General features: G+C 42.9%; 1 protein-coding gene across 1 annotated transcript in view; it reads left to right on the top strand.

The window, feature by feature from the left end:
* Positions 1-5701: 5701 nt before the first annotated feature.
* The window catches only part of EYA4 (EYA transcriptional coactivator and phosphatase 4), a 158123-nt gene continuing 157643 nt past the window's right edge, over positions 5702-6181 (top strand). Inside the window, exon 1 of the mRNA XM_055714876.1 lies at positions 5702-6138. The gene's annotated coding sequence lies outside the window, so the exon portion shown is untranslated. The remainder of the gene's footprint in view (positions 6139-6181) is intronic.

The following is a 6181-nucleotide window of genomic DNA, read 5'->3' as shown; positions in this document are numbered from 1 at the left end:
CAAACTGTATAAATTATTAATATATGTAATAAGCAATCAAATGTAAATACAATAACTACATTAATAACTAATATTATATTACATAAACAGGCTAGACCCACTGGAAGAATGCAGAAGCCATAAACATTAAGGACTCTTTCAGAGTACATTTATTACTTCACAGCCAGAATGGAAAAAACTTAACTCTTGCTGGATGTCTTAAGATTTCAGTGCATAAAGAATGATTTAATAAGGAGTTTGCCCTCAGGATTAACTCACATCCATGTACAAAACAGATCTCTACAACTGCTGTTTAAATGCCCTTAAAGTAACCTGAACAGTGTTTTCTTAATCGATATTTCTGAGATTCAGGATGAGATCCTCACAGAAACTAAAGAGTCTGTCAGGAATATCCCAAGACAAGACAACACTGCAATACCTTCTGAAAATGAAGGACAATTGCTCCTAAATGCTATACTTGGCTTTCTGCCTCTTACTATACTTACAGTGCTGCAACTAAACTAGCAGCTTAAATCTATATATACTTTCCGAGCTGTAGTTTACAAGTTCAGAAATGTCTAAAGTCTTTGAATAGAACATTTTAACAGGAGAAAGGAACTTGTACTTTGAAATAAAACAGGTTTTCTGAAAACACTCTTTGACATAATTTTTTGGAATCCCTGCTTTTCATTTTATAGTTTTTCTGTGTTTCCTTCCTCTATTGCATACCACCTGCAAATAAATGAGTGAAATTGCCTGAGCTTCATTTAATCTTTTACTAGTAGGAGAATCAAATTCAATCATGCTTCTGGAAGAAACAAAGTTATTTTTAGTGTAACAGTAATACTGTCATTTGTGGCGTCATTTGGAAGTGACATTTTTACTTCTATAAAAGATGTGAAAAAGTTTGTGGCCAATTATTCTTTACCAAATGCGTGTTATTATATTATAATGCAATACAGCAATGCTACGAAGTTGCAGTGTAGTAAAAAGTTCTTGGCATGAATCTGTATCTGAGTTTATTGCATAACAACCTCAGTCCTGCTGACGATGACACTGATGAATGCTTCGCCATTGGTTTTGCTGGAAACCTCAACATGACTGATAACTGACTAATAAACGCAAGTGCTCCCTTACACAGACCATTTCTGATCAGTGACAGTAAAATGATTGTATCATGTCTTTCATTTATGCTATCTGTACATGCAGCCAAAACCTATTTTCAATATGCTAGGTTTTACGGAATTTGAGGATGCTTTAAATAGATTTATAGAAATAGCATGGCAGCCATCTCAAAGTTATTCTGTTGAAGAGTGGTTGTAAACGGATATAAACAAGCAGACAAAAGTCTTAAAAGATGGCTGAAATTCCTAGAAGTAATCAGAAAGTGAGGAAACTACATTTAATATGAAACTGATTAAAAATCAAATACAAGGGAATTACACTAAGCAGCAGAACTAATGTTTAATGAAACAGATTAAAATGTTCACATTTTTATAAGTCATCCATGGAATGCTCTTTATTTTATTTGTGATGAAATGAAATCTGAAACAAGGTTCTATGGCCAGAATAAACACGGATGCTGTGGGGCACACCCTCAGCCCTCCCCCAGTGACAGAGGCTCTGGAGGTGAGGTAACACCAGCCATGACATCTCTCCCACCTCCACAAAAACCTGACCCAATGTTGTCTCTGGAACAGCTCTAAGAGTGACTTTCAGGCTGCATCTGCACTAGGAAATGCTCTGGAGGTTGCTCCTCTGCCCTGAGGCCATCTGCCAGAGCAGTTTCCGTAAGGCTGAAACTCTCATTATCAGCTCTCATACTCTCCAGCACAGGATGGCTGGACCAGACAAAGCACCAGGAACAGTCCTTGGCCCATACCACACCCTAAATAACACCAGGGCGTTTTTTAGGAGAAGGCTAACTTGTGAGAGCAAAACCATGCCAAGAAGTAAGCTCACAGATCAGTCTGCTAGCCCTGATCAGTGCAGACACAGTTTTTGTATCCCACAGTGAAAAGGAACACGTGGTTCATCAAAAAAAAAGTGTGGCCCAGCATTTTCTCTGGGTAGGCTCCATGTATTACTTAAATGAAACTTGATGAAACCTCCATGAAACATGAAGGTCTTGCTGGAAGCAGAGTGGGTCTCTCCCAGGAAGGAAAAAAAGAATCCTGGTATAATTGCAGGACGCAAATTAAAATTACCAAGCACACCTCATTCTGCCTGCACAGCCAGCTGAAAAATGCAGGTTTTCCTTTGCACTTAGCCAGCTGCTTTTCAAGCAAGCTTTAAAGACAAAATTTGCACCGATTTCAGTGGGGCTTTTGCCCGTGTATGGGATGCAGAACAGAGCCCTCTCCTGGTAAGCACTGAAGATAATTGAGGACACCCCTGGCACCGTATTTGGCACTATCCACAGCACATATCTATGCAATGAAGTATTGAACGTAGGCACTCAAAATAAAATATTATAAAAGCTCAGCTATTTGGAGCCACGGAACCTTATGATTGAGGTCAGATTTATTTGGATTAAAAAAATATGGAAATCTAAATAACACTGAAATGATGGTATGCTTGAAAACTGAAACATTTAAAAAAAAGTTATATAACATATTTAAAGGCACAGCTGGCATTTCATGATCACAACGACTAGCCAGTTGTAACCTGTTTTTGAACCCACAGCTGAACCCTGCATGTCGAATTACTGAAAAGGGTGGGTCACCTTCTTTTTAAACCTGAAATCTGATAACCAGGGTAAAGGAACCCTCATTCATTCTTTCTTTTTATGACTATAAAGCCATGAAGCACCAATAATAACCTTAGGTATACAGATCAACAGACTTTGCCTAATTAATACACTTTTGGATTTCATACTTGAACCTGTAAATAAGAAACCATATTTTAAAGCCCTGCTTATATTAAACAAAATTTACAACAGGTACCTAAGCTGGATGTGGCATATGGTAGGCACTTCAATAAATCATAATAAAGATACATAGCCAAAATAGTGATTGTCTGTCATTAGATTTGCACAGATCAAGTAAGTATTACAACAACAAACCTTTTTTGTCACTGAGATGCCATGTAGAAGTATATTGGTTTAATTTCAAAATTATTTATAAAGGTTCTAAAGCCCATTTTGTTTGTAGTTACATATGCAAACATGATCGTCTGGAACCGTACTACTTATGGTTGTAATCTCATTAGATTTCACAAGGTAGATACGGTTGGGTCTATAGTATTTGCATTTGAGATCTCCAAGGAAATTCCATTACCATATGAATTGGTATCTGTGCAGGGCAACATTCTTCAGCTGACTCCGTATTGAACCAGCATAAAGTATATGATCATAAATGTTGTCTTTATATGAAGAGGTAAAACAAAGGATAACAAGTACTTGAGGTCATTAAATACCCTATGGTAGTTTTTACAAGTGTAGGAGTGTCTGGCCTAATACCCATCTAGATAATTACATCCTGCCTACTTACATTCCCCTGTTCCTTTAAATGGATAAGGTATTATTCTTCTATTCTTGTGTAAAAGTGGACCCTACAGCCCTTCCTTGGGCTCTTAGGACTATTTCTAGCATGACCTTCTCCAGGCAGGACTCTATATGGTCACACAGAGTCATTTATATGGCTCAGTATATTATACCAGATTTTGGATTTGCCACCTTCTGAAATCACTTCCACTGAGCTCACTGGAATTTACTTCAATCCAAAGACACCCATTTGACGCAAATCGTCATTTAGTTCCTACCTGTGAAAGTCGCGTTTACAATAAATCACTGTGAAAAAACTACTGTTTGGTCATGAGATCTGTTTCTGTAGGACTTCTTTCGGTACATGTGACCCAGGCCAAATGCTCATTAGACCTTGCCCACTGTCACCAAAACCAATAGCAAAATAGCAATGCTGTTCAATGACAGCAAGGCCAGGCACCTTAATGGGACACTTACCTCGGGTCCGTACCATGTAACAGCAAATCTCCCATGCCTCCTCAATGGCAATGAAACATGTTACACTGAACAAGATCATACATAATCTTTTCAAGTCAGCTGCACCTTACATTTTAAGAGAGGGTGCAACAGATGGTACGACCTTGCTTTAAAATGACACGTCTATTAAAACAACCGATGTTACTAGGGGACTGTTCCCTATAACAGGAATTTGCTTCATTGAGGTAAAGTGGAAGGAAACCAGGCTTCAGAAAACATTCATTATTGTGTTCGTGTACCGATGTTAGACTGCTGCCGCTCACAAAAGTCCTCTCGAAAGGAAGGAGTTGTTAGTACATTCCCCTATGGAAGGAGCCTGTTAGCAAGATGGGTGCTGGCGTTAGTCACGACTGTTACTCTGCAGTAGGGTTGTCAATCGTAATTATTCCTGCAAATCTGAGTTTCCCCCCATGCTGGTTACTCTCTAAACTCTCAGTTTCAAAATGCACTTCGTATTTCTGGCTTGTCCTACACTATGTCAATTGGAAGGCTGGCTTTGGGGGGCTTTTTTAGTTTAAGTGCTTTTCTAGCTGTATTTCTGTAGATCAAAAAAAGCTTTCCAAGTCTGTTCTCTTTCTGAGTGGCGACTCTCCTAAGACAGCAAATACAGGTGTTTTATAGACTTGTTTTCATGAAGATTCAGTCATTTAAAGTTTGAAATTATTTAGGAGAAAGATGACCATTTTAGTACAATTCATTGACTGCATATTATGAAATTCAAAGGTGGACACAGCTTGAGTAAAGTTTTGCTTTAAATGGTATCACTGGATGCAAAGTAAGCAAACAGAAGGTAGGTAGGAAGGAGTTTTCCCCAGTCTGTACTTTTCATCATTTCATGTGACTTGCTGACCTCAAAAGCTTCTGACATTCAGTACTTCTGAAAACCAAGACTGTTCTCTCGCACCTCTCTCCAGCTATAGGGTCTAACTTTTGCCTTCTTTGAATTTTTGACTTGCAGCCTTGGAGAGTGAAGTTAAGTTGATAGAAAGAAGGTGATGGAGCTGGTTGAGCAAGAGCCACCCAATCCACTCAGGAGATAATATGAGGTGAAGGGTAAGAATATGAAATGTGACTCAGAAATGAGGGATTTTCTTTTACTTCCCCACACTGGGCAGCAAACAGGACCAAACACAGCTGCTGAATTTCCAGCAGAAAAGAGTGTTCCGTTTCAAAGCAGGAAAGGATTTGGTCTCCATCCACACTGACCAGCTTGAGGGGGAGACAAATGCATCCTGCAAAAGGGTACAGCGACAGGTCCTGCCATACGGTGCTTCATCGTAATTGATTACTCATATGCTCCCAGCCATCCCAAAAGGTCAGGAACGGTTTATAGGCTTGGTTTGTTGTATACGAAACAAAAGGAAAAAGTGCAGTAGTGAAGTGTGGGCTCTGCTACTCGTACTCGACGGATCAGCGTGAGTCAGCCAGGGGCTGACGCGCGACCCGTGCCCTTCGGGGCCCTCTCCGTCGCTCCCACCGCTGCTGGCGGCAGCTGCCAGGGAGCCGCGGTGGTGAAGGCGCCAGGCCCCGGCCGCGGGGCCGGGACACCTCGGAGGTGCGTGCGGGGGGCGGCGGGCCGTGCCGCCGCGGTGCCGGGGCCCGGCGGCGGCAGCGCAGGCGTGTTGAGCGGGGCGGCGGGCGGGCAGCGGGGCACCGGGCTCCCGCGCCGAGCATCGGCCGGCACCGGGCGCAGCCCCTCCCGGCACAAGTGCAAAGCGGCGCCCCGGGGCAGCGCTGGCCCCTGCGCCCCTCGCCCCCGCTCCCGGGACGACCTTTCTGGGCGGCAGGGGGTTACCTTTGCTTAGCAAAGCCCCGTCCCTTGTCAGGGAAACTTTCTCCGTGCCTGTGCGTGAGGCGCAACTAGTCGCACTCGCTGAAGTGCGGGGAGTGTTTGGCTTCTCCCGTACCAGCCTCCTCCTCCATCTATCCCCCCCGCCCTGAGGCTCCCCTCCCGTTTTCCTCCGAGTTGCGCTTTATTTGTGTGTGGAGAAAGGAGGGGGGCGACGACGGCGGGGGGGGACGGGACTTGTGGAGGGGATGTCCTGTTTTTGCCAGAGGAACAGTGCAAAAGGGGAACCTCGTCTCGGAGAAGGTACGAGAATAAATAAATAAGGAGCAGACCTAAAATAAAGGTAGCGGCATATCCCGGCAGCAAGAAGGTGAGTGTCTGAGTCCCCCGTCCCCGAGCCTCCCTCCCATCCC

The sequence above is a fragment of the Falco cherrug genome, chromosome 6, assembly GCF_023634085.1.
Source record: "Falco cherrug isolate bFalChe1 chromosome 6, bFalChe1.pri, whole genome shotgun sequence".
Classification (NCBI taxonomy): Eukaryota; Metazoa; Chordata; class Aves; order Falconiformes; family Falconidae; genus Falco; species Falco cherrug.
This window is presented reverse-complemented; position numbering and strand designations above follow the sequence as displayed.